The sequence below is a fragment of the Oncorhynchus kisutch genome, linkage group LG12 (assembly GCF_002021735.2).
Source record: "Oncorhynchus kisutch isolate 150728-3 linkage group LG12, Okis_V2, whole genome shotgun sequence".
Taxonomy (NCBI): Eukaryota; Metazoa; Chordata; class Actinopteri; order Salmoniformes; family Salmonidae; genus Oncorhynchus; species Oncorhynchus kisutch.
Window position 1 is genome coordinate 9,573,418 of NC_034185.2, and position 27,883 is coordinate 9,601,300.

General features: G+C 40.6%; 1 pseudogene across 1 annotated transcript in view; it reads right to left on the minus strand.

Annotated features, from left to right (window-relative positions):
* Positions 1 to 27,883, minus strand: part of LOC109866445 (ryanodine receptor 3-like) — a 264,698-nt pseudogene that overhangs the window by 170,521 nt on the left and 66,294 nt on the right. The window contains exons 10-19 of the transcript XR_004212016.1: positions 25,609 to 25,765; positions 21,657 to 21,824; positions 16,022 to 16,143; positions 13,861 to 14,044; positions 13,310 to 13,445; positions 7,560 to 7,655; positions 7,202 to 7,320; positions 4,137 to 4,270; positions 1,819 to 1,900; positions 623 to 782 (exon numbers count right to left, since the gene is read on the minus strand). The product of XR_004212016.1 is annotated as a ryanodine receptor 3-like (transcript). The remainder of the gene's footprint in view (positions 1 to 622; positions 783 to 1,818; positions 1,901 to 4,136; positions 4,271 to 7,201; positions 7,321 to 7,559; positions 7,656 to 13,309; positions 13,446 to 13,860; positions 14,045 to 16,021; positions 16,144 to 21,656; positions 21,825 to 25,608; positions 25,766 to 27,883) is intronic.

Here is a 27,883-nt window from a genome sequence, read left to right on the forward strand (position 1 = left end):
TGGAGAACAGACTGAGTCTGGGGCCTCTTCAGACAGGGAGTAGGGAAGTCATGGAGAACAGACTGAGTCTGGGGCCTCTTCAGACAGGGAGTAGGGAAGTCATGGAGAACAGACTGAGTCTGGGGCCTCTTCAGACAGGGAGTAGGGAAGTCATGGAGAACAGACTGAGTCTGGGGCCTCTTCAGACAGGGAGTAGGGAAGTCATGGAGAACAGACTCAGTCTGGGGCCTCTTCAGACAGGGAGTAGGGAAGTCATGGAGAACAGACTCAGTCTGGGGCCTCTTCAGACAGGGAGTAGTCTGACCCTATTTAGACAAGGGTCAGGGTGACCGATGAGGAAAAGGTTGGTTGAGGGTTTTAATGTACTGTTACTTTTCCTTTGCTCTTGACCACAAAACGATTACCTCAGGATTTCAATGCCCAACTCTCAAAACAGCAGTGGTATTTCACATCACGAGGGCAGAGAACTTTTCTGAACTTTTAGACTGTTATTTTAATGTCACGTCGCAGCTTATACTGTAAATATAAGCTGCGACGTGACATTAAAATAACAGTGTAAGGCACAGAAAGAACTGTGGGTAAAACCAGGACAGGTGAGCATTCAGAACCTCAGAGGACGTACCTGACCACAGGTAGAGTCCGTCAAAGCTGTATGAGTAGAGGTCATCCCCCACCCCATTGCCCCCCCAGCCCTCTCCAGCCCCCGGGTAGGGGGCGTAACCCTTAGTGGAGGCCCATCCCACACGCAGGTGAGATGGCTCACTGGTCACATAGTGGTCCACCTGAGAGAGAGAGAGAGAGAGAGAGAGAGAGAGAGATAGAGAGAGAGAGAGTCAGACAGACAGCCAGAGAGAGATAGCATAGAGAGAGAGAGAGTCAGACAGACAGCCAGAGGGAGATAGTAGAGAGAGAGACAGAGACAGACAGAGAGAGATAGTAGAGACAGAGAGAGAGAGAGAGAGAGAGAGAGAGAGTCAGACAGACAACCAGAGGGAGATAGTAGAGAGAGAGAGAGAGAGGCAGACAGGTAGACAGACAGACCGAGAGAGATAGTAGAGAGAGAGAGACAGGTAGACAGACAGACATAGAGAGATAGTAGAGGCAGAAAGAGAGAGACAGGTAGAAAGACAAAGAGATAGTAGAGAGAGAGACAGGTAGACATACAGACAGAGAGAGATAGTAGAGACAGAGAGAGAGAGAGACATGTAGAAAGAAAGAGAGAGATAGTAGAGACAGAGACAGGTAGACAGACAGACAGACAGACAGACAGACAGACAGACAGACAGACAGACAGACAGACAGACAGACAGACAGACAGACAGACAGACAGACAGACAGACAGACAGACAGACAGACAGACAGACAGAGATAGTAGAGAGAGAGACAGGTAGACAGACAGAGAGAGATAGTAGAGACAGACAGAGAGAGACAGGCAGACAGAGAGACGGAGAGAGATAGTAGAGACACAGAGAGAGAGAGAGAGACAGGTAGAACGACAGAGAGAGATAGTAGAGACAGAGAGACAGGTAGACAGACAGACAGACAGACAGACAGAGAGAGATAGTAGAGACAGAGAGAGATAGTAGAGAGAGAGAGACAGGTAGACAGACAGAGAGAGATAGTAGAGAGAGAGAGAGACAGGTAGACAGACAGAGAGAGATAGTAGAGAGAGAGAGAGAGACAGGTAGACAGACAGACAGACAGAGAGAGAGACATTGGACAAGTGACAAAACACATCTTAAATATTTTACTTGGCAACACTATTTAAAACACAATAATCAAAACACATTGGCAAAGGAAGAGAAGAGTGATATTCACCTGGTCGATCATCAGCTCAAAGTACCACTTCTTATACTGGGCTGAACCCTCCGCCACTCCTAGGAAGATGTTGGGCCTCATACTGGAGAAACACATCCACATTTACAATCACAGTGAGACAGCCAGATAGATTATACATTATTCATATTTCTATTCCAGGTTTTACGTGTCATTATATTGCAGTCAGAAAAGCTGTGTTGATATATATTTAATCACACTGATTTGGATAGCAAGACACGTGCAGTTGCAAATCAGGAGTAAATTTATGACGAATGTAATTACCCCCCCCCACCCCCCACCCCCCACCACCACCCCCAGTGGCAACTAGCCAATTGCCTGCTGTTACGGTGCACTCAATTATTTTACAAATGGTGTTCACTAACCAGGGCATGCTGTAGTGAATAACATTGAGTTAGAATGATTACATCATAGAATTAGAATGATTACATCATAGAATTAGAATGATTACATCATAGAATTAGAATGATTAAATCAAAGAATTAGAATGAAAACACCTAAGAATTACAATGATTACATCATAGAATTAGAATGAAAACACCTAAGAATTACAATGATTACATCATAGAATTAGAATGAAAACACCTAAGAATTACAATGATTACATCATAGAATTAGAATGAAAACACCTAAGAATTACAATGATTACATCATTGAAGTGTACATGTGATGAAAATTACAGGCCTCTCTCATCTTTTTAAGTGGGAGAACTTGCACAATTGGTGGCTGACTAAATACGTTTTTTGCCCCACTGTATACGTGCAGACCTGGCTCCCATTCCACCTGATTAGTATGTGTATATATGTGCCCTTTGTTCCCCATTGTCTGGTTGATTATTGTTCCATGTCCGTTGGTCTTGTGAGTACCTGTGCTCTGTTGTATCGGCTAAAGTGTTACTGTGTCCGTGTGCACTTATTACGGGTCTCGTCCTGTGTGTTGTTATTATGGGTCTCATCCCGTGTGTTGTTATTATGGGTCTCATCCCGTGTGTTGTTATTATGGGTCTCATCCCGTGTGTTGTTATTATGGGTCTCATCCCGTGTGTTGTTATTACGGGTATCATCCCGTGTGTTGTTATTATGGGTCTCATCCCGTGTGTTGTTATTACGGGTCTCGTCCTGTGTGTTGTTATTACGGGTCTCGTCCTGTGTGTTGTTATTACGGGTCTCGTCCTGTGTGTTGTTATTACGGGTCTCGTCCCTTGTGTTGTTATTACGGGTCTCGTCCTGTGTGTTGTTATTACGGGTCTCGTCCTGTGTGTTGTTATTACGGGTCTCGTCCCTTGTGTTGTTATTACGGGTCTCGTCCTGTGTTTTGTTATTACGGGTCTCGTCCTGTGTGTTGTTATTACGGGTCTCGTCCTGTGTGTTGTTATTACTGGTCTCGTTCCATGTGTTGTTATTACGGGTCTCGTCCTGTGTATTGTTATTACGGGTCTCGTCCTGTGTATTTATTAGAGGTTTTACACCTCACTCTTTGTTTGGATATATATACGTGTTTGTTTTGGGCTTCGTCCTCGTCATGTCCATGACGTAGGCTATATTGGGTAAGGAAATGTAAAAACAACTATTTTCGTATTCGTGCGCCTGGCTCCTATCATTATACAATGTGACGGGTATACAGCTCATTGAGTGTGGTTTTAGTACCAGCATCGGTCTGTGGTGGTAGGTAGACAGCTATGAAAAATACAGGTGAAAACTCTCTAGGTAGATAGTATTGTCTACAGCTTATCATGAGATACTCTACCTCAGGTGAGCCAAACCTCGAGACGTCCTTAGATATACATAGACCTCCACCCCTTGTCTTTACCAGTGGCTGCTGTTGTATTGTGCCGATACAGTGTAAAAACCTACCAGCTGTATGTTGTTCATGTCGTCGTTCAGCCACGACTGAAACATAAGATGTTGCAGTTTTTAATGTCCCGTTAGTAGTTTAATCTTGCTCGTAGGTCATTGATTTTATTTTCCAATGATTGCACGTTGGCCAATAGAACGGATGTCAGTGGGGGTTTACTCGCTCGCCTACGAATTCTCCGAAGGCAGTCCGACCTCCTCCCCCTTTTTCTCTGTCTTCTCTTGACACAAATGATAGGGATTTGGGCCTGTTCCCGGGAAAGCAGTATGTCCTTCACGTCTGACTCGTTGGACTTGTTAAAGGAAACAGCTTCTACCAGTTCGTGGTGAGTAATCGCTGTTCTGATGTCCAGAAGTTATTTTCAGTCATAAATGATGGCAGCAGCAACATTATGTACAAAATACGTTTTTAATAAAAAGTTACAAACACTTTCTACTTCCTGTTACCTCTGAACATCATTGACCAATCGTGTCTGCAGGAGCAGGTCTCTCTTGGGAAGCAGGTGATCACAGATGAGGTTCTGATTGGCTCTCACAGCCACCCCATTACACACACACAGAGAACACAGGACATCCAGGATCTAGACAGATAGAGATAGAGGGAGGGAGGGGGAGAGACAAACAATGGGATTGAGAAAGAATGGATAAAAGGGAGGCACTGGCAGTGTGTGTGTGTGTGTGTGTGTATAAGTGTGTGGGGTTATTGTGTGGAAGTGTGTGTGTGTGTGTGTGGAAGTGTGTGGGGTTATTGTGTGGAAGTGTGTGGGGTTATTGTGTGGAAGTGTGTGTGTGTGTGTGTGTGTGTGTGTGTGTGTGTGTGTGTGTGTGTGTGTGTGTGTGTGTGTGTGTGTGTGTGTGTGTGTGTGTAAGTGTGTGGGGTTATTGTGTGGAAGTGTGTGTGTGGAAGTGTGTATGTGGAAGCGATCGTGTGTGGAAGAACACCCGATGAATATGAGTGCGGTCAAGGTGAACTGAGAGGAACTCGTTAAAACCATGGGCCTGTTTCTAGGACATCAACACAACAAAAGGTGGACAACACATTCTGAAACATTCCTCTATACCTCTCCTGTTCTCTACAGTGATCTTCAGATAACAAAGCAAGGTCAGAGGTCAATGATAAAGCATCTGGAATTGACTATTTGTTAATAAAGTTATCAGGGTTTGAATATTCCTCTGACTTGTGTTAACATCCTCCCTTGTCTGACAATGTGCACATCTTTTGAACAGAGTCCTATGGGCTGTGGTATCCGCTGCCTCAACACTTCATCATCACATCAGAGGGCAGACAGAATAGGGTGTTAGGAACCGGTCACACTTGTATTTATGTGATGAAGCTTCATCTCTTCTCTGTCTCTCTGTCTCTCTCTCTCTCTCTCTCTCTCTCTGTCTCTCTGTCTCTCTCTGTCTCTCTCTCTCTCTCTCTCTGTCTCTCTCTCTCTCTGTCTCTCTTTCTGTCTCTCTGGCTCTGTCTCTCTGTCTCTGTCTGTCCTTCGGTCTCTGTCTCTTTCTCTCTGTCTCTCTGGCTCTGTCTCTCGGTCTCTGTGTCTCTCTGTCTCTCTCCCTGGCTCTCTGTCTCTTTCTCTCTGTCTCTCTCCCTGGCTCTCTGGCTCTGTGTCTCTCTGTCTCTCGGTCTCTGTCTCTCTCGGTCTCTCTGTATCTCTCTCTGTCTCTGTTCTATAAGTGTGTCACACCACTGAAAAACTCTTCACACATAAACACAGAAGGTGATAATCCTCTGGTTTGTTCTGTGTAACAATAACACATGCCGCTAAGCAACAAACAGACACTTAATTACCTCCCTGGGTGGGTAAGCAATGCTATGCCAATAACCCTTAGAGGGGCATGCATGCCCTTTGTCTTTATTGGTTGTTAAAAGCCTATAGGATTCTATGGCATGGATCAACAGCTGGTGTTTACGAGACTGGGTTTCCAACCCATACACTGTAGGCTCTGGTGAAAAGTAGTGTATAACATAGGGAATGAGATGCCATTCAGGATGCAATCTGGCCCTGCGTGTGCTCCTGCATGCCCAGCTAACCCAATTAACCCAGCAGGGCTCGGTGACAAGTTTAACGCTGCATGTAAAACACGTAGCAGGAATGTTAAAACAATGTGATATGCAGCCCGAGGCTATTGTTAAAATCACGCTGCCACGCTGACAGCTGTGACAGCCACATATTTACATACATGTTTACTCTCTCCTCAGAGTAAAGAAGTTAAAGGCCAAAGCACTGCTCATACTGAATATATATGCCTCTGAGTTTAGAACGTTTAGAATGTGTTTAGAACATTTAGAATGTGTTTAGAATGTGTTTAGAACATTTAGAATGTGTTTAGAACATTTAGAATGTGTTTAGAACATTTAGAATGTGTTTAGAACGTTTAGAATGTGTTTAGAACATTTAGAATGTGTTTAGAACATTTAGAATGTGTTTAGAACGTTTAGAATGTGTTTAGAACATTTAGAATGTGTTTAGAATGTGTTTAGAACATTTAGAATGTGTTTAGAATGTGTTTAGAATATTAGAATGTGTTTAGAACATTTAGAATGAGTTTAGAACATTTAGAACATGTTTAGAACATTTAGAATGTGTTTAGAACATTTAGAATGAGTTTAGAACATTTAGAACATGTTTAGAACATTTAGAATGTGTTTAGAACATTTAGAATGTGTTTAGAACATTTAGAATGTGTTTAGAACATTTAGAATGTGTTTAGAATGTGTTTAGAACATTTAGAATGTGTTTAGAATGTGTTTAGAATATTAGAATGTGTTTAGAACATTTAGAATGAGTTTAGAACATTTAGAACATGTTTAGAACATTTAGAATGTGTTTAGAACGTTTAGAATGTGTTTAGAACGTTTAGAATGTGTTTAGAACATTTAGAATGTGTTTAGAACATTTAGAATGTGTTTAGAAAATGTAGAATGTGTTTAGAACATTTAGAATGAGTTTAGAACATTTAGAATGTGTTTAGAACGTTTAGAATGTTTAGAATGTGTTTAGAATGAGTTTAAAACATTTAGAATGCGGTTCTAACATTTAGAATGAGTTTAGAACATTTAGAATGTGGTTCTAACATTTAGAATGAGTTTAGAACATTTAGAATGTGTTTAGAACATTTAGAATGAGTTTAGAAAATTTAGAATGAGTTTAGAACATTTAGAATGTTGTTCTAACATTTAGAATGCGTTTAGAACATTTAGAATGTGGTTATAACATTTAGAATGAGTTTATAACATTTAGAATGCGTTTAGAACATTTAGAATGTGGTTATAACATTTAGAATGAGTTTATAACATTTAGAATGTGTTTATAACATTTAGAATGTGGTTCTAAAATTTAGAATGAGTTTAGAACATTTAGAATGTTGTTCTAACATTTAGAATGAGTTTAGAACATTTAGAATGTGTTTAGAACTTTTAGAATGTGTTTAGAATGTGTTTAAAATTAGTTTAGAATGTTTAGAATGAGTTTATTAGAAAACCAGTAATGTGTTGTTTTGCCGACCTTGTGGTTGCGTCCGTGTTTATAGAGCAGGGAGATGATGGACTTGATGTGTCCTCTCTGGATGATGTTCAGAGCTTCAGGAGACTCTATCAGGATGCAGTGGAGAACCTCCAGGATACCTGAGTGGAACATTGTTGTTTATTACAACACACTATTGGGAATGGGACATTAGAGTATACAACAGGCTATGACTCCTTGATTACAGCACTATAACTGTTTACAGTACATGTCATGCCTCAGGTTAACTTACACTAGATGCATGCAGCCCCAAATTAGCTCGCAATAAAGGCATTTGACAACATGAACAAACAATTCCATACCCAATATGTTAATGTTAGCTCTATGAAATACAGTATACCTGATGAGGACTCCAGTCTCTCCAGCTTGCTGACCAGCCAGTCCAGGTTCCTGGAGAACTGGGTGCAGTTGTTTCTGTTCCCTTTGATCAGAGAGGCTGAAGAGAGAGAAGAAGAGTTAGATGTGTCAGAGGAAGGACACAGAGGGATAATGGGTAGTTTTGAAGAGGGGTGTGGAGGAGGGGTATGTGGGGGAGAGAGGAGGAAGAGGGTGAGGACAGCTATGTGGGGGAGAGAGGAAGGAGAGTGTGAGGTCAAGGGGAGAACTGGGTACAGTTGCTCATGTTTCCATGGATTGGAGAGGCTAGAGACAGGTGAGGTAAAAAGAGAGGGGGGTGAGTGAGGGAAAGAGGGGTGAGGGATGACAGGGTGATGCAGACATTGCAGAGGGGTGAGAGGGTGAAGAGAGAGAGGCCGAGTCAGACGAGAGTTTAATGTCTACATCCATATCTAAACCACTTGTCTATGTTTGACAGACTCCTTCCCCTTTTCCACATTTTGCTACAGACTAATTCAAAAATGTATTAAATCCATTCTTCTTCATCAATTTACACACAATACCCCATAACAACAAACAAAAGCTGGATGTGAGATCTTTTTGCAAATGTATTAAACACAAAAAAACATACATACATTAATTTACATAACTATTCAGACCCTTTGGTACGAGACTTGAAATTGAGCTCAGGTGCATCCCGTTTCCATTGATCATCCTTGAGATGTTTCTACAACTTATTTTTAATCCACTTGTGGTAAAATGACATTAATTTGACATGATTTGGAAAGACACACGCCTGTCTATTTAAGGTCCCACAGTTGACAATGAATGACAGAGCAAAAACAAAACCATGACGTCGAACAAATTGTCCGTAGAGCTCTGAGACAGGATTGTGTCGAGGCACAGATCTGGGGAAGGGTACCAAAAAGCCCATTACCAAAAAGCCCATTACCAGTAAAAAGCACATGCCAGCCCAATTGGAGTTGGCCAAATGGCACCTAAAGGACTCTCAGAACCATGAGAAACAAGATTCTCTGGTCTAATGAAACCAAGTTTGAACTCATTACAACACCCTACTACACAACACTCTACTATACAACACTCTACTATACAACACTCTACTATACAACACTCTACTATACAACACTCTACTATACAACACTCTCCTATACAACACTCTACTATACAACACTCTACTATACAACACTACTATACAACACTCTACTATAAAACAATCTAATATACAACACTATACAACACTCTACTATACAACACTCTACTATACAACACTCTACACCACTCTACTATACAACACTCTACTATACAACACTCTACTATACAACACTCTACTATACAACACTCTACTATAAAACAATCTAATATACAACACTACACAACACTCTACCATATAACACTATACAACACTATACTGTACCACACTATACAACACTATACTATAAAATACTATACAACACTATACAACACTATACTATACAACACTCTACTATACAACACTATACAACAAAACACTATACAACACTATACAACACTCTACTATACAACACTCTACTATACAACACTATACAACACTCTACTATACAACACTATACAACACTCTACTATACAACACTATACAACACTCTACTATAAAAACACTCTACTATACAACACTATACAACACTCTACTATACAACACTTTACAACACTGTACTATACAACACTCTACTATACAACACTATACAACACTCTACTATACAACCCCTATACAACACTCTACTATACAACACTCTACTATACAACAATCTAATATACAACACTACACAACACTCTACCATATAACACTATACAACACTATACTGTACCACACTATACAACAGTATACTATAAAATACTATACAACACTCTACTATACAACACTATACAACAAAACACTATACAACACTATACAACACTCTACTATACAACACTCTACTATACAACACTATACAACACTCTACTATACAACACTATACAACACTCTACTATACAACACTATACAACACTCTACTATACAATACTCTACAATACTCTACTATACAACACTCTACTATACAACACTCTCCTATACAACACTCTCCTATACACCACTCTACTATACAACACTCTACTATACAACACTCTACTATACAACACTCTACAACACTCTACTATACAACACTATACAACACTCTACTATACAACACTCTACAACACTCTACCATATAACACTTTACAATACTCTACTATACAACATTATACCACACTCTACTATACAACACTATACAACACTCTACTATACAACACTATACAACAGTCTACTATACAACACTCTACTATACAACACTATACAACATTCTAATATACAACACTCTACTATACAACACTCTACTATACAACACTCTACTATACAACAAACTACTATACAACACTATACAACACACTACTATACAACACTCTACTATACAACACTACACAACACTCTACTATACAACACTATACAACACTCTACTACACAACACTATACAACACTCTACTATACAACACTATACAACACTCTACTATACAGCACTCTAATATACAACACTCTAATATACAACACTATACAACACTTTACTATACAACACTCTACTATACAACACTCTACTACACAAAACTATACAACACTCTACTATACAACACTATACTATACAACACTCTACTATACTCTAATATACAACACTATACAAAACTCTACTATACAACACTCTACTATACAACACTCTCCTATACAACACTCTACTATACAACACTCTACTATACAACACTCTAATATACAACACTCTACTATACAACACTCTACTATAAAACAATCTAATATACAACACTCTACAACACTCTACTATACAGCACTCTACTATACAACACTCTACCATATAACACTATACAATACTCTACTATACAACATTATACCACACTCTACTATACAACACTATACAACACTCTACTATACAACACTATACAACAGTCTACTATACAACACTCTACTATACAACACTATACAACATTCTAATATACAACACTCTACTATACAACACTCTACTATACAACACTCTACTATACAACAAACTACTATACAACACTATACAACACTCTACTATACAACACTACACATCACTCTACTATACAACACTATACAACACTCTACTACACAACACTATACAACACTATACAACACTCTACTATACAGCACTCTAATATACAACACTCTAATATACAACACTATACAACACTTTACTATACAACACTCTACTATACAACACTCTACTACACAAAACTATACAACACTCTACTATACAACACTCTACTATACTCTACTATACAACACTATACAACACTCTACTATGCAACACTCTAATATACAAAACTCTACTATACAACACTATACAAAACGCTACTATACAACACTCTACTATACAACACTATACAACACTCTACTATACAACACTATACAACACTCTACTATACAACACTCTACTATACAACACTATACAACACTCTACTACACAACACTATACAACAATATACTGTACCACACTATACAACACTATACTATAAAATACTATACAACACTCTACTACTCAACACTATACAACACCATACTATACAACACTCTACTATACAACACCATACTATGCAACACTCTAATATACAACACTCTACTATACAACACTCTCCTATACAACACTCTCCTATACAACACTCTACTATACAACACTCTACTATACAACACTCTACTATACAACACTACTATACAACACTATACAACACTCTACTATACAACACTCTACTATACAACACTATGCAACACTCTACTATACAACACTATACAACACTCTACAACACTATACAACACTATACAACACTCTACTATACAACACTGTACAACACTCTACAACACTATACAACACTCTACTATACAACACTCTACAATACTCTACTATACAACACTCTACTATACAACACTATACAACACTCTACAACACTCTACTATACAACACTCTACTATACAACACTATACAACACTCTACTATACAACACTCTACTATACAATATTCTAAAACACTCCCCTCTCTCTATCCCCTCTCTATCCCCTCTCTCTATACCCTCTCTCCATCTCTCTATCCCCTCTCTCTATCCCCTCTCTCCATCTCTCTATCCCCTCTCTCCCTCTCTCTATCCCCTCTCTCTCTATCCCCTCTCTCTCTCTATCCCCTCTCTCTCTCTATCCCCTCTCTCTATCCCCTCTCTATCCCCTCTCTCCATCTCTCTATCCCCTCTCTCCATCTCTCTATCCCCTCTCTCCATCTCTCTATCCCCTCTCTCTATCCCCTCTCTATCCCCTCTCTCCATCTCTCTATCCCCTCTCTATCCCCTCTCTCTATCCCCTCTCTCTATCCCCTCTCGCCATCTCTCTATCCACTCTCTATCCCCTCTCTCTATCCCCTCTCTATCCCCTCTCTCTATCCCCTCTCTCCATCTCTCTATCCCCTCTCTATCCCCTCTCTATCCCCTCTCTATCCCCTCTCTCCATCTCTCTATCCCCTCTCTCCATCTCTCTATCCCCTCTCTATCCCCTCTCTCTATCCCCTCTCTATCCCCTCTCTATCCCCTCTCTCTATCCCCTCTCTATCCCTCTCTCTATCCCCTCTCTCCATCTCTCTATCCCCTCTCTCCATCTCTCTATCCCCTCTCTATCCCCTCTCTCTATCCCCTCTCTATCCCCTCTCTATCCCCTCTCTCTATCCCCTCTCTCTCTCTATCCCCTCTTTCTCTCAGCACTGACATGTTTCAAGATGACCCGTTGATGGTTATTGTGTGGAAGTGTGTGTGAGTGGAAGAACACCTGATGAATATGAGTGAACTGAGAGGAACTCGTTAAAACCACGGTACTGTTTCGAGAACATCAACAAAACAAAAGGTGGACAACACATACTGAAACTTCTTAGGGGTCATTCGTATATATGCCTTTGGGCTGTGGTAAAGACTAGTGCACTACATAGGGAATAGGGTGCTATTTGGGAAGCATACGGTACCTCAACACTTCATCATGACATCACTACCAGAGGGCAGACAGGATAAGGTGTTAAGAACCAGTTACACTTTTATTCATGTGATGAAGCTTCATCTCTTCTCTTTCTCTCTGTCTCTCTCTGTCTGTCCGTATATTTCTCACTATCTCTTTCTCTTTCATCTCTCTTCTCTATTTCTCTCTTTCTCTCTGTCTCTCTCTGTCTATCCGTCTATTTCTCACTATCTCTTTCTTCTCTCTTTATTTCTCTCTTTCTCTCTGTCTCTCTGTCTATCCGTCTATTTCTCACTATCTCTTTCTCTTTCATCTCTCTTCTCTATTTCTCTCTGTCTCTCTCAGTCTCTCTTTCCCCTCTCGTCTATTTCTCACTATCTCTTTCTCTTTCTTCTCTCTTCTCTATTTCTCTCTCTCCTCTGTGACTAACCACAAATAACTGCCATGTCAGTCCTGTCAACAGATCTTCTCTCCAAATGGGGCTCAGGGAGGTGTGTGTTCCTGTGTGTGTGTTCCTGTGTTCCTGTGTGTGTGTGTTCCTGTGCGTATGTGTGTGTGTGTGTGTGTGTGTGTGTGTGTGTGTGTGTGTGTGTGTGTGTGTGTTCCTGTGTGTATGTGAGTGTGTGTGTGAGTGAGTGTGTGCATCCACCACCCTAAGGTTTCATCTCTCTCACCCAGTAGTTGGTAGAGGAGGTTGAGGATGCTCTTCCATGCCGCCCCAGCCTCTTCCCCAGCATGCTCTCCGAAGTGAGCAGCGCTGTTGTACAGGTTGAGCCGGTCGATGCACATCACCAGCAGGGTCAGCATGCCCTGAAACACACACACACAACACACCGGGGTGGTCATACAAGGTCTGCATCCCCAACAGAACCCTATTCACTAAGCAGTGCACTATATTTAACCAGAGCTTTATGGACCCTGGTTAGAAGTAGTGCACTATATAGCTATTAGGGTGCTATAATGAGTCCATCACAGTGGTGTTCCTAGAACTTCCTACATGAAAAGAGATGCATTTGCACATGCAGTAGAGTCTCTTGGAGGTTGGAGAATATAATAAGATGAAAGAAAGAGGCTTCTGCTTGCTAATGGCCTCTGTATTTTGAAACGCTAACATTTCAGGAAACTGCACACTGAAAAAAGTTACAACTTGGCAAGTCAGCGTTGATCCTTTATAACCCTGATTAAACCTGATTAAACCTGAGGTCCCGGAGCCCTGGGAGCTCACCTCCTCTTTGAAGAGGTCCTGTCGTTTGATGAGAGATCTCAGCAGAGTCTGTTTCTCCTCATGTTCCAGCTCTGAGTCGGGCTGTTTGAAATACTCAATGAGATCATCCAGCGTCTGCAACACCTCGTCAAAGTTAGGCAGAGACACCGCCACGTTCTTATCCCTTCCTATACTGTCCAGACCCCTAGCGGAGAGGGGGGGGAGGAGAGGTGGAGAGAGGATGAGAGACAGGTGGAGGGGGTGAGAGAGAGGGAATGGAGGTGGAGGGAGGTGAGAAAGAGGGTGTGGGGAGAGAGAGGGGGAGAGAGTTGGGGGGACAGGGAGAGAGATAGGTGGAGAGCGAGGGGAGGGAGAGAGAGGGGGAGAGAGTTTGGGGGGACAGGGAGAGAGATAGGTGGAGAGCGAGGGGAGGTAGAGAGAGGGGCGGGGAGAGGGAGAGGGGCAGGGAGGGAGATGGGAAAGAAGGTAGAGAGAGGGGTGGGGAGAGGGAGAGGGGCAGGGAGGGAGATGGGAAAGAGGAAGAGAGAGGGGCGGGGAGAGGGAGAGGGGCAGGGAGGGAGATGGGAAAGAAGGTAGAGAGAGGGGCGGGGAGAGGGAGAGGGGCAGGGAGGGAGATGGGAAAGAGGAAGAGAGAGAGATAGATAGATAGATAGAGTGGGATAAAGTGAGCGACAAAGTCAATTGACTGCACTGATAATTCGCTACATTAATATCACTTTTCCACAATTGTCTCAAATTACATCACACAAGTTCTAAAGCAGACAATCACCGATATTGGTCACTAGACGTGAACCCACATGCAGGCTAGTTTGATGTGCCTGATCACACAAAAGCAGGAAAATTGCAACTGCGATTGGATCTCTCTTGTGTCAGTTCATTTGAATCATCTTGGTATTCAGTAGAAATCAAGATAAGAACCAGCGATATATGATCCTTCTTTAAAAGGAGATTTGGGGATTTTGGCAATGAGGTCCTTTATCTACCTCCCCCAGAGTCAAATGAACTCGTGAATACCATGTTTGTGTCTCTGTGTCCAGTATAAAGGAAGTTAGAGGTAGTTTTAGCACGCTAGTAGATACCCATAGACATCCAGGCAGTGCACTACCTCTAACTTCCTTCATTCTGGACACAGAGACACAAACATGGTACACCACGAGTTCATCTGACTCTGGGGAGGTATAAAAACAAAATGACCAAACTCTCACAGTATCCCTTTTTCTAAGACCAAATTAGCCTCATCCAAAATTAGCACCTCTGTGTTCTGTATTTTCTGGGATAGATGATGGTTAAACTGTCATGGTTACCAACGCAGCAGAACCACGTGTTCGATGAATGCCTCGAGCAGGAACGCACAATTTACACATTAACCGACACACAATACCACGTAATACACATTAACCAACTCATAGTACTACATAGTACACATTAACCAACGCACAGTACCACGTAATACACATTAACTGACACACAGTACAACATAGTACACATTAACCGACGCACAGTACAACATAGTACACATTAACCAACTCACAGTACTACATAGTACACATTAACCGACACACAGTACAACATAGTACACATTAACCGACACACAGTACAACATAGTACACATTAACCAACGCACAGTACAACATAGTACACATTAAATGACGCACAGTACAACATAGTACACATTAACCGACACACAGTACAACATAGTACACATTAACCGACACACAGTACCACAATGCATAGTAACTAGAAAACAGGGCCATTCTCCTCATTTAACCTGTCCATGTTGGACATACAGGTGAGCCCTCTAGACATACAGGTGAGCCCTCTAAACATACAGGTGAGCCCTCTAGACATACAGGTGAGCCCTCTAGACATACAGGTGAGCCCTCTAAACATACAGGTGAGCCCTCTAGACATACAGGTGAGCCCTCTAGACATACAGGTGAGCCCTCTAGACATACAGGTGAGCCCTCTAGACATACAGGTGAGCCCTCTAGACATACAGGTGAGCCCTCTAGACATACAGGTGAGCCCTCTAGACATACAGGTGAGCCCTCTAGACATACATGTGAGCCCTCTAGACATACATGTGAGCCCTCTAGACATACAGGTGAGCCCTCTAGACATACAGGTGAGCCCTCTAGACATACAGGTGAGCCATACGTACTTGATGAAGTGGCTGAAGAGGACTGTGGTGTTCCTGATGATGCGTACAGCCCGTGCCTCCTCGTGTTGACAACGCTGAAGGGTCAGACCGTCGTCCATGTGACCCTCAGCATGCAGACAGGCCTGGAGCAGAGACAAACACAACTCATACATTACCATAACATACACAACTCAGACATTACCCTAACATACATAACTCAGACATTACCCTAACATACACAACGCAGACATTATCCTAACATACACAACTCAGACATTACCCTAACATACACACCTCTGACATTACCCTAACATACACAACTCTGACATTACCCTAACATACACAACTCAGGCATTACCCTAACATACACAACTCAGGCATTACCCTAACATACACAACTCAGGCATTACCCTAACATACACAACTCAGACATTATCCTAACATACACAACTCAGACATTATCCTAACATACACAACTCAGACATTACCCTAACATACACAACTCTGGGTTAAAGCAGTATACACAGTACAACAAAACAGAGACATCCTGTACACTGCCAAGCCTCCAGAAATGAATCAACCCTGCCTCTGCCAACCCCTGGATGTGGACAATTACATCTGATAAACAATAAATACATCATTCAATTACATCTGATAAACAATAAATACAGCATTCAATTACATCTGATAAACAATAAATACATCATTCAATTACATTCAATTACATCTGATAAACAATAAATACATCATTCAATTACATCTGATAAACAATAAATACATCATTCAATTACATCTGATAAACAATAAATACATCATTCAATTACATCTGATAAACAATAAATACAGCATTCAATTACATCTGATAAACAATAAATACATCATTCAATTACATTCAATTACATCTGATAAACAATAAATACATCATTCAATTACATCTGATAAACAATAAATACATCATTCAATTACATCTGATAAACAATAAATACATCATTCAATTACATCTGATAAACAATAAATACATCATTCAATTACATCTGATAAACAATAAATACAGCATTCAATTACATCTGATAAACAATAAATACATCATTCAATTACATCTGATAAACAATAAATACAGCATTCAATTACATTCAATTACATCTGATAAACAATAAATACCGCATTCAATTACATCTGATAAACAATAAATACATCATTCAATTACATCTGATAAACAATAAATACAGCATTCAATTACATCTGATAAACAATAAATACATCATTCAATTACATTCAATTACATCTGATAAACAATAAATACATCATTCAATTACATCTGATAAACAATAAATACATCATTCAATTACATCTGATAAACAATAAATACATCATTCAATTACATCTGATAAACAATAAATACAGCATTCAATTACATCTGATAAACAATAAATACATCATTCAATTACATTCAATTACATCTGATAAACAATAAATACATCATTCAATTACATCTGATAAACAATAAATACATCATTCAATTACATCTGATAAACAATAAATAAGGCATTCAATTACATTCAATTACATCTGATAAACAATAAATACAGCATTCAATTACATCTGATAAACAATAAATACATCATTCAATTACATCTGATAAACAATAAATACATCATTCAATTACATCTGATAAACAATAAATACATCATTCAATTACATCTGATAAACAATAAATACAGCATTCAATTACATCTGATAAACAATAAATACATCATTCAATTACATCTGATAAACAATAAATACAGCATTCAATTACATTCAATTACATCTGATAAACAATAAATACCGCATTCAATTACATCTGATAAACAATAAATACATCATTCAATTACATCTGATAAACAATAAATACAGCATTCAATTACATCTGATAAACAATAAATACAGCATTCAATTACATCTGATAAACAATAAATACCGCATTCAATTACATTCAATTACATCTGATAAACAATAAATACATCATTCAATTACATCTGATAATCAATAAATACAGCATTCAATTACATTCAATTACATCTGATAAACAATAAATACATCATTCAATTACATCTGATAATCAATAAATACAGCATTCAATTACATTCAATTACATCTGATAAACAATAAATACATCCTTCAATTACATCTGATAAACAATAAATACAGCATTCAATTACATCTGATAAACAATAAATACATCATTCAATTACATCTGATAATCAATAAATACAGCATTCAATTACATTCAATTACATCTGATAAACAATAAATACATCATTCAATTACATCTGATAATCAATAAATACAGCATTCAATTACATTCAATTACATCTGATAAACAATAAATACATCCTTCAATTACATCTGATAAACAATAAATACAGCATTCAATTACATCTGATAAACAATAAATACATCATTCAATTACATCTGATAAACAATAAATACAGCATTCAATTACATTCAATTACATCTGATAAACAATAAATACATCATTCAATTACATCTGATAAACAATAAATACATCATTCAATTACATCTGATAAACAATAAATACATCATTCCATTTAACTACAGGGTAGCAGGTGCACGTTGACAGAGAATCTAAAATGTGTCCCTTGTCATTTATTGTCACTAGTATCAGTATCACCTCTGGCATTAGCCGATGTAAAGTATGATATCACACCCAATCAAGCAAGGTGTAAGAGTAGCTGCCTGGGCTGTGAGTTCTCCCTCCCCCCAGGATAGGTCGGGACACATGAGGAACTCATTTAGAAGTGATAATGAGAGAAGGATGGTGACAGTTAGTGACAGTTAGCTTTTCTGAGAGAGTGGGGATCAACTCCTGGCTCCTCCATCTCTCTCAGTACTCCTTCCCTCCCCCGTCTTTCTCTCTCCCTTCTTCCTCTTTCCCTCACTATTCCAATCTTTCTCCCTTTCTCCTCGTCACCGTGTTCTCTCTCTCTCTCTCTCTCTCTCTCTCTCTCTCTCTCTCTCTCTCCCTCATCCCCTATCTGTAGACTAGACTATACCCTCTCTCCCTACTATTAGAGGTTGACCGATTCATCGGAGTGGTCGATTAATTAGGGCCTATTTCAAGTTTTCATAACAATCGGAAATAGGTATTTTTGGGCGCCAATTTTGCAGATTTTTTTTCTTTTATTTTTTTACACCTTTATTTAATCTTTATTTAACTAGGCAAGTCAGTTAATAAGAACACATTCTTATTTTCAATGACGGCCTAGGAACAGTGAGTTAACTGCCTTGTTCAGGGGCAGAACGACAGATTTTTACCTTGTCAGCTCGGGGGATCCAATCTTGCAACCTTACAGTTAACTAGTTCAACACTCTAACCACCTGCCTCACGAGGACACTGCCTGTTACGCGAATGCAGTAAGCCAAGGTAAGTTGCTAGCTAGCATTAAACTTATCTTATAAAAAACAATGAATCAACGACTGTCGTTGCTGCAATGTGTACTTAACCATAAACATCAATGCCTTTCTTAAAATCAATACACAAGTATATATTTTTAAACCTGCATATTTGGCTAAAATAAATCCAGGTTAGCAGGCAATAGTGAAATTGTGTCACTTCTCTTCCGTTCATTGCACGCAGAGTCAGGGTATATGCAAGAGTTTGGGCCACCTGGCTCTTTGCGAACTAATTTGCCTGAATTTTAAGTAATTAAAGATTGTACAATGTAACAGGAATATTTAGACTCATGGATGCCACCCGTTAGATAAAATACGGAACGGAATAAACGTTTTGTTTTCGAGGTGATAGTTTCCGGATTTGACCTAAGGCTCGTATTTCTGTGTGTTTATTATAGTTAAGTCTATGATTTGATATTTGATAGAGCAGTCTGACTGAGGGGTGGTAGGCAGCAGCAGGCTCGTAATAGTCAAAGGTATATGGTTTAGAGAGAAATAGTCGACGCGTTATAATTCCTGTAACAACTTGCGGCTGAACTTGAAAGGGGTTCCTTCGTTATTTTACCGTTCATGTCTTCCATAGAGAATGTCTTGATCTACTTCAAATAAGGTCTGTGTTTCGTGCTTAAACCACCTCTGTTCATGTCTTCCATAGAGAATGTCTTGATCTACTTCAGATAAGGTCTGTGTTTCGTGCTTAAACCACCTCTGTTCATGTCTTCCATAGAGAATGTCTTGATCTACTTCAGATAAGGTCTGTGTTTGGTGCAGGTTGGGGTGCAGGTTAGGGTGCAGGTTGGGGTGCAGGTTGGGGTGCAGGCTTAAACCGCCTCTGCGTTTTGATACCCGTGTAAATCTCACTAGGATACTAGGTAACGTTTGTCAAAATATTTTCATAAATCCACTCTACAATTTTTTTTAAATCTTCGCTTATGTTTAGCCAATATTGATCAGAGTTACCTTGTCCTATGGATATCTACACAGTTATAACATTGGCAAGGTGGTGTAAGCCTACACGAAACACAGACCTTATTTTAAGTGAATCTAAAAAATATCCCATGGAATAAAAGAATGACGGATCCGCTTTTCAGATTTTGCTAGAAGGTGTCATGGGAATTATGACTCGCACTTTGGTAGTCAATTCTTACCATGTCCATTATTAAAATAGGATTTCCTGCATATAGAAATTACAGTTTTTGTTTTCAACATTCATCACAGGTAACTTAAAATAAATAAAAATTCAAACAGTTGAGAGTATTTGTCCCCTAAGCAGACTCTTCAGTATCATTGTCACTTCAGAGCCGTGTGTGTGTTTTACAGATGGCAGAGAAAAGCAGAGCACCAGTGTGGGACAATGACATGGAATTGGCACCAGGGAAAGCAAGGTGTCTGATTTGTGATAAAGATGTAAGCATGAGGTCAGCAACGGCTAAATAAAAAAATACCACCAACCTGTGGAATCACCTTAACAACCCCCATCCAAAAGCCCATAATATGTATTATATTAAGTTCAAATCAAAGTGTTCATTGTTCATTCAGTATTGTTGCAATTGTCATTATTATAAAAGTGTATATATATATATACATACATCTCAAAAAATCGGCCGATTAATCGGCACCGGCTTTTTCCCCCTCCAATAATCGGTATCGGCATTGCCGTTAAAAAAATCATAATCGGTCAACCTCTAGTACCTATCTTTCTACCTCTGGGAAGGCATCCAGAGAAAACAAACCTCTGTTCTGCTCACACGCCAGGTGGCCTTGACAACACGCCAGGTGGCCTTGACAACACGTCAGCTGGTAAGATGTGACTCACAGTGGGAAGCTATGACACTAACGTCTAATCCTCTGTATAAAGTCCTCTCATTATGGGGACTCTGGTTTCCTCTACAGTCTGTCCCAATATCCAATATCCACACTAGATTATCCCACTACTTACAGTAGTATAAAGTCATGAATACTCACTAATGTGATAATCTGATTATGGTGACAACTTCCTGGTTATCCTCCTGCTGAGAGAGGCCCTGGGTCTACCCAATAGCTACATTGACCCACTACTTACAGTGATTTCATTGGCCAGACACACTCTTTCTCCTTGCCAAAGTCATTATAGAGTAGCTAAATGACAGGGACATGTTTATAATGATGTAAAAGGACAACATTTTGACTATTAGAACAGTGAACCAGTGTAATAACTCACCCGTCTCTTGAGGGGTCCTATACGGGAGGCTTTAGCGTCAGGCGTCTGGTAGGACAACCACAGCCCTGTAGCCACGTGCATGACGAAGCAGGCTGAGTCTCCGTACTTGATCTCTGCTACTCCCATGCCTTCAATGTCCCGGTTCTTCGTACCAGACTCAATCTTTTCCTGTGGGAGAGAGACACACACACACACGCAGACGCAGGCATACACACAAACAGACACACGCAAACGTGTATGCGCGCACACATATACACACATGGCACACACACACGCACGCACGCACACACACGCACGCACGCACACACACACACAGAACCCATTCAGGCCTCATCAGAAATAGCTTCAGGCTGCTAAGTACAGCAGAGAGTAGCTATAGACCAGCTGGTATAGAGGGAAACAGATTATAGACCAGCAGGTATGGAGGGAAACAGATTAAAGACCAGCTGGTATAGAGGGAAACAGATTAAAGACCAGCTGGTATAGAGGGAAACAGATTATAGACCAGCTGGTATAGAGGGAAACAGATTATAGACCAGCTGGTATAGAGGGAAACAGATTATAGACCAGCTGATATAGAGGGAAACAGATTAAAGACCAGCTGATATAGAGGGAAACAGATTAAAGAGCACACAGTAGGAAGCGTTCTGGATATCAACACAGAATAGTTAAATGGAAGAGGCATGGGGAAGAGAAAAATGGAGGGAAAGCGAGAGACTGAAAGGTGGACAGACAATATTGAGAATATTAGAGAGAGACAGAGAGAAACAGAGAGAGACAGAAAGGAGTATATGAATGACAGAAGAAAATAGATATGTCTCTAGAATGATCAGAATCATAAACCATTGAGGCATCTTGATAAATGTCCCTTCAGACCTAATTGAAACAGCCATAACAGTTCCTATTAGCCCTGAGGAACATGACAACTATATTATTATGAGTTTATCAGTCTGGCTGGGAGAAGGTCAATATATTACATTGTCTGTGTGTGTGTGTGTGTGTGTGTGTGTGTGTGTGTGTGTGAGTGTGTGAGAGAGAGAGAGAGAGAGAGAGAGAGAGAGAGAGAGAGAAAGTGTGTATGCAGGTGTATGCCTGTATGTGTGTGTTTGTGTGCGTGCATGCGTGTGTGTTTGTATGGTTGTGTGTTACGGCCAGCACGGACCTCATTAATTACAGATATGTCTCAGGGAAGAGTATTTCAATTAGAACTATTGCAGAAGGAGACGGCTATTAGATATTGCATATGTCTCGATGTATTATGTTATTATATAATGTTATCTGACTCATGCTGTGGCAGTAAATCATAATCTAGCAACATGGAGCAGACAGCAATATGTCTCTGGATCCCTCAGACAGACAGTCTCCTTCTGTTTGCTTCTTCATATCATTTCTAGCCATGTACTGTGGTCCTAGAATGCAATGAAGGTTCTGCTATAGAACTAGAATGAATTCTAATTCCATGAGTTCCGTATACACTTTGGCGGTGTGACTTGGTTGTGTTGTATTGACAGTGTGACTTGGTTGTGTTGTGTTGTATTGACGGTGTGACTTGGTTGTATTGTATTGACAGTGTGACTTGGTTGTGTTGTATTGGCGGTGTGACTTGGTTGTGTTGTATTGACAGTGTGACTTGGTTGTGTTGTATTGGCGGTGTGACTTGGTTGTATTGTATTGACAGTGTGACTTGGTTGTATTGTATTGACGGTGTGACTTGGTTGTGTTGTATTGACAGTGTGACTTGGTTGTATTGTATTGACGGTGTGACTTGGTTTTATTGTATTGACAGTGTGACTTGGTTGTGTTGTATTGACAGTGTGACTTGGTTGTGTTGTATTGGCGGTGTGACTTGGTTGTGTTGTATTGGCGGTGTGACTTGGTTGTGTTGTATTGACGGTGTGACTTGGTTGTGTTGTGTTGTATTGACGGTGTGACTTGGTTGTGTTGTGTTGTATTGACGGTGTGACTTGGTTGTGTTGTATTGGCGGTGTGACTTGGTTGTGTTGTATTGGCGGTGTGACTTGGTTGTGTTGTATTGGCGGTGTGACTTGGTTGTGTTGTATTGACGGTGTGACTTGGTTGTGTTGTATTGGCGGTGTGACTTGGTTGTGTTGTATTGACGCTGTGACTTGGTTGTATTGTATTGACGGTGTGACTTGGTTGTGTTGTATTGGCGGTGTGACTTGTTTGTGTTGTATTGGCGGTGTGACTTGGTTGTGTTGTATTGGCGGTGTGACTTGGTTGTGTTGTATTGACGGTGTGACTTGGTTGTGTTGTATTGGCGGTGTGACTTGGTTGTGTTGTGTTGTATTGACGGTGTGACTTGGTTGTGTTGTATTGGCGGTGTGACTTGGTTGTGTTGTATTGACGGTGTGACTTGGTTGTGTTGTATTGGTGGTGTGACTTGGTTGTGTTGTATTGGCGGTGTGACTTGGTTGTGTTGTGTTGTATTGACGGTGTGACTTGGTTGTGTTGTATTGGCGGTGTGACTTGGTTGTGTTGTATTGACAGTGTGACTTGGTTGTGTTGTATTGACAGTGTGACTTGGTTGTGTTGTATTGACAGTGTGACTTGGTTGTATTGTATTGACAGTGTGACTTGGTTGTATTGTATTGACAGTGTGACTTGGTTGTGTTGTATTGACAGTGTGACTTGGTTGTGTTGTATTGGCGCTGTGACTTGGTTGTGTTGTATTGGCGATGTGACTTGGTTGTGTTGTATTGGCGGTGTGACTTGGTTGTGTTGTGTTGTATTGACGGTGTGACTTGGTTGTGTTGTGTTGTATTGACGGTGTGACTTGGTTGTGTTGTGTTGTATTGACGGTGTGACTTGGTTGTGTTGTATTGGCGGTGTGACTTGGTTGTGTTGTATTGGCGGTGTGACTTGGTTGTGTTGTATTGGCGGTGTGACTTGGTTGTGTTGTATTGGCGGTGTGACTTGGTTGTGTTGTATTGGCGGTGTGACTTGGTTGTGTTGTATTGACGGTGTGACTTGGTTGTGTTGTATTGGCGGTGTGACTTGGTTGTGTTGTATTGACGCTGTGACTTGGTTGTGTTGTATTGGCGGTGTGACTTGGTTGTGTTGTATTGACGGTGTGACTTGGTTGTGTTGTATTGTCGGTGTGACTTGGTTGTGTTGTGTTGTATTGACGGTGTAACTTGGTTGTGTTGTATTGACAGTGTGACTTGGTTGTATTGTATTGGCGGTGTGACTTGGTTGTGTTGTATTGGCGGTGTGACTTGGTTGTGTTGTATTGACAGTGTGACTTGGTTGTGTTTTATTGACAGTGTGACTTGAGTTCTGGGCTAGGATGTAACTGCTGGTAGTAGTGTAGGGCTACAAGAATGACCTTTAACAAGTCAAATTGTACAGAACGTACTCTTTAAAATATAGGTGGGTCTTAGTGTGCTTTGACCTTTCCCAGACATTTCTATAAACATCAATTCTCCAATGCACCTTCATGTGAGGAAATGTAAAAAAAAATGTACATGGCAAGATAATGTATGAATAGTATACTGAATATATAATATGTATATATTATACTAGTATACTGTATATATGGTATTATATAATATACTACAGTATACTAGTATATGATATACATACTATATATACAATATACTAGTATATTATATACATACTATATATACAGTATACTAGTATATTATATGCATACTATATATACAGTATACTAGTATATAATATTCATACTATATATACACGTAGTATACTAGTATATGATATACATACTATGTATACAGTATACTAGTATATTATATTCATACTATATATTCAGTATACTAGTATATTATATACATACTATATATACAGTATACTAGTATAGTATATACATATTATATATACAATATACTGGTATAGTATATTCATACTATATATAAAGTATATACATATATATAGTATATAGTATCTATAGCTGCCATATATTCAGACAAACCTTGGTAGCCCTGAAGCAGAAAGCGGTGGACTTGGTATCGGACTTCTCTCTCTCCTGTAGGACCAGACCCTGCTCTTCGGTCAGCGCCAGGTAGTGACCGGTAGACAGGTGACGCAGACGGAACGCCTGGCCATAGCGAATGTGGCTGCCGCTCCAGCTGACCAATCACATAGAGGGGAGGAACCCAGAGAGATGTCAATCTAAATGCTACAGTAATCGCTATAACCCATTCCCAATTAAAAATAGGGGAACCTCCATGTCTTACTTAGTTTTTTATATTCATTGATGATGTGCAGTTTTTTTGTGTTTTTTTTGTTGTCTTTTGGTGAGTTTTATTGGGTATTTATTGGTGTTGTATGTATTGGCTGATGCCACCAAATGTCGCCTTTGGGGGATTAATAAAGTGCTATCTTATCTTAACGTGTGAGTGAAAATGTGTCTTTTTGTTAGAGACATTGAGTGTGTTTCATTCAGATGTATTTTTGGGAGAGGAGACATACAGCATACAGCCTCAGGCATTTCAGCATCCTTCTACGATGAAGCACTTCCACTGTTACAAATTTCTTAGTACACTGGTTTTCAAACCTCGGGGACATCCATATCTTTAAATTGTTGTTATAGACCCTGAACTAGCTTACCTGATTCACCTAGTCAAGGGTTTTATGATTAGTTGACGGTTAGAATCCATGGAACGGCTGTCTCCAATAATTTATACAATGTGACAGAATAACCAACACTAAATGGAGACAGCGGGAATGGCCTGTCCAACGCCACCACAACATCGGCAGCTGCAACTGGCCCATCCAACATCACCACAACTGGCCCGTCCAACGTCACCACAACGTTGGCAGCTGCAGCTGGCCCGTCCAACGTCACCACAACTGGCCCGTCCCACGTCACCACAACTGGCCCGTCCAACGTCACCACAACTGGCCCGTCCAATGTCACCACAACTTCGGCAGCTGCAACTGGCCCGTCCAACGCCACCACAACTTCGGCAGCTGCAACTGGCCCGTCCAACGTCACCACAACTGGCACGTCCAATGTCACCACAACTTCGGCAGCTGTAACTGGCCCGTCCAACGCCACCACAACTTTGGCAGCTGCAACTGGCCCGTCCAGAACCCTGGGACTGAACATCTCTCTCTGCAACTGGATCCTGGACTTTCTGATGGGCCGCCCCGCCACACTGATCTTCAACACAGGGCCCCTCAGGGGTGTGTGCTTAGTCCCCTCCTCTACCCCCTACTCCCTGGTACTGCTGCTCATTCGTGCACCAGTTCCGGAGGTCTACGTCACCGGCCTTCTAGGCATCACTGAACTGTTTCATTACCACCAACCCCGGACTGTCTTCTCTCATTACACACACCTGGTTCCCATTTCCCCTGATTAGTAATTGTATATATGTGCCCTCTGTTCACCATTGTCTTGTCGGTTATTGTTCCCATGTCCGTTGGTCTTGAGAGTACCTGTGCTTTGTTGTTTTGGCTTTTGTGCTGCGTGTCTTGTGTACTAGTTATTACGGGTCTTGTCCTGTGTATTGTTATTACGGGTCTCGTCCTGTGTGTTGTTATTACGGGTCTTGTCCTGTGTATTGTTATTACGGGTCTCGTCCCTTGTGTTGTTATTACGGGTCTCGTCCTGTGTGTTGTTATTACGGGTCTCGTCCTGTGTGTTGTTATTACGGGTCTCGTCCCGTGTCTTGTTATTACGGGTCTCGTCCTGTGTGTTGTTATTACGGGTCTCGTTCCATGTGTTGTTATTACGGGTCTTGTCCTGTGTATTGTTATTACGGGTCTCGTCCTGTGTGTTGTTATTACGGGCCTTGTCCTGTGTATTGTTATTACGGGTCTCGTCCCTTGTGTTGTTATTACGGGTCTCGTCCTGTGTGTTGTTATTACGGGTCTCGTCCTGTGTGTTGTTATTATGGGTCTTGTCCCGTGTCTTGTTATTACGGGTCTCGTCCCGTGTCTTGTTATTACGGGGTCTCGTGCCATGTGTTGTTATTACGGGTCTTGTCCTGTGTGTTGTTATTACGGGTCTCGTCCTGTGTGTTGTTATTACGGGTCTTGTCCTGTGTATTGTTATTACGGGTCTCGTCCCTTGTGTTGTTATTACGGGTCTCGTCCTGTGTCTTGTTATTACGGGTCTCGTCCATGTGTTGTTATTACGGGTCTCGTTCCATGTGTTGTTATTACGGGTCTCGTTCCATGTGTTGTTATTATGGGTCTCGTCCTGTGTATTGTTATTACGGGTCTCGTCCCGTGTGTTGTTA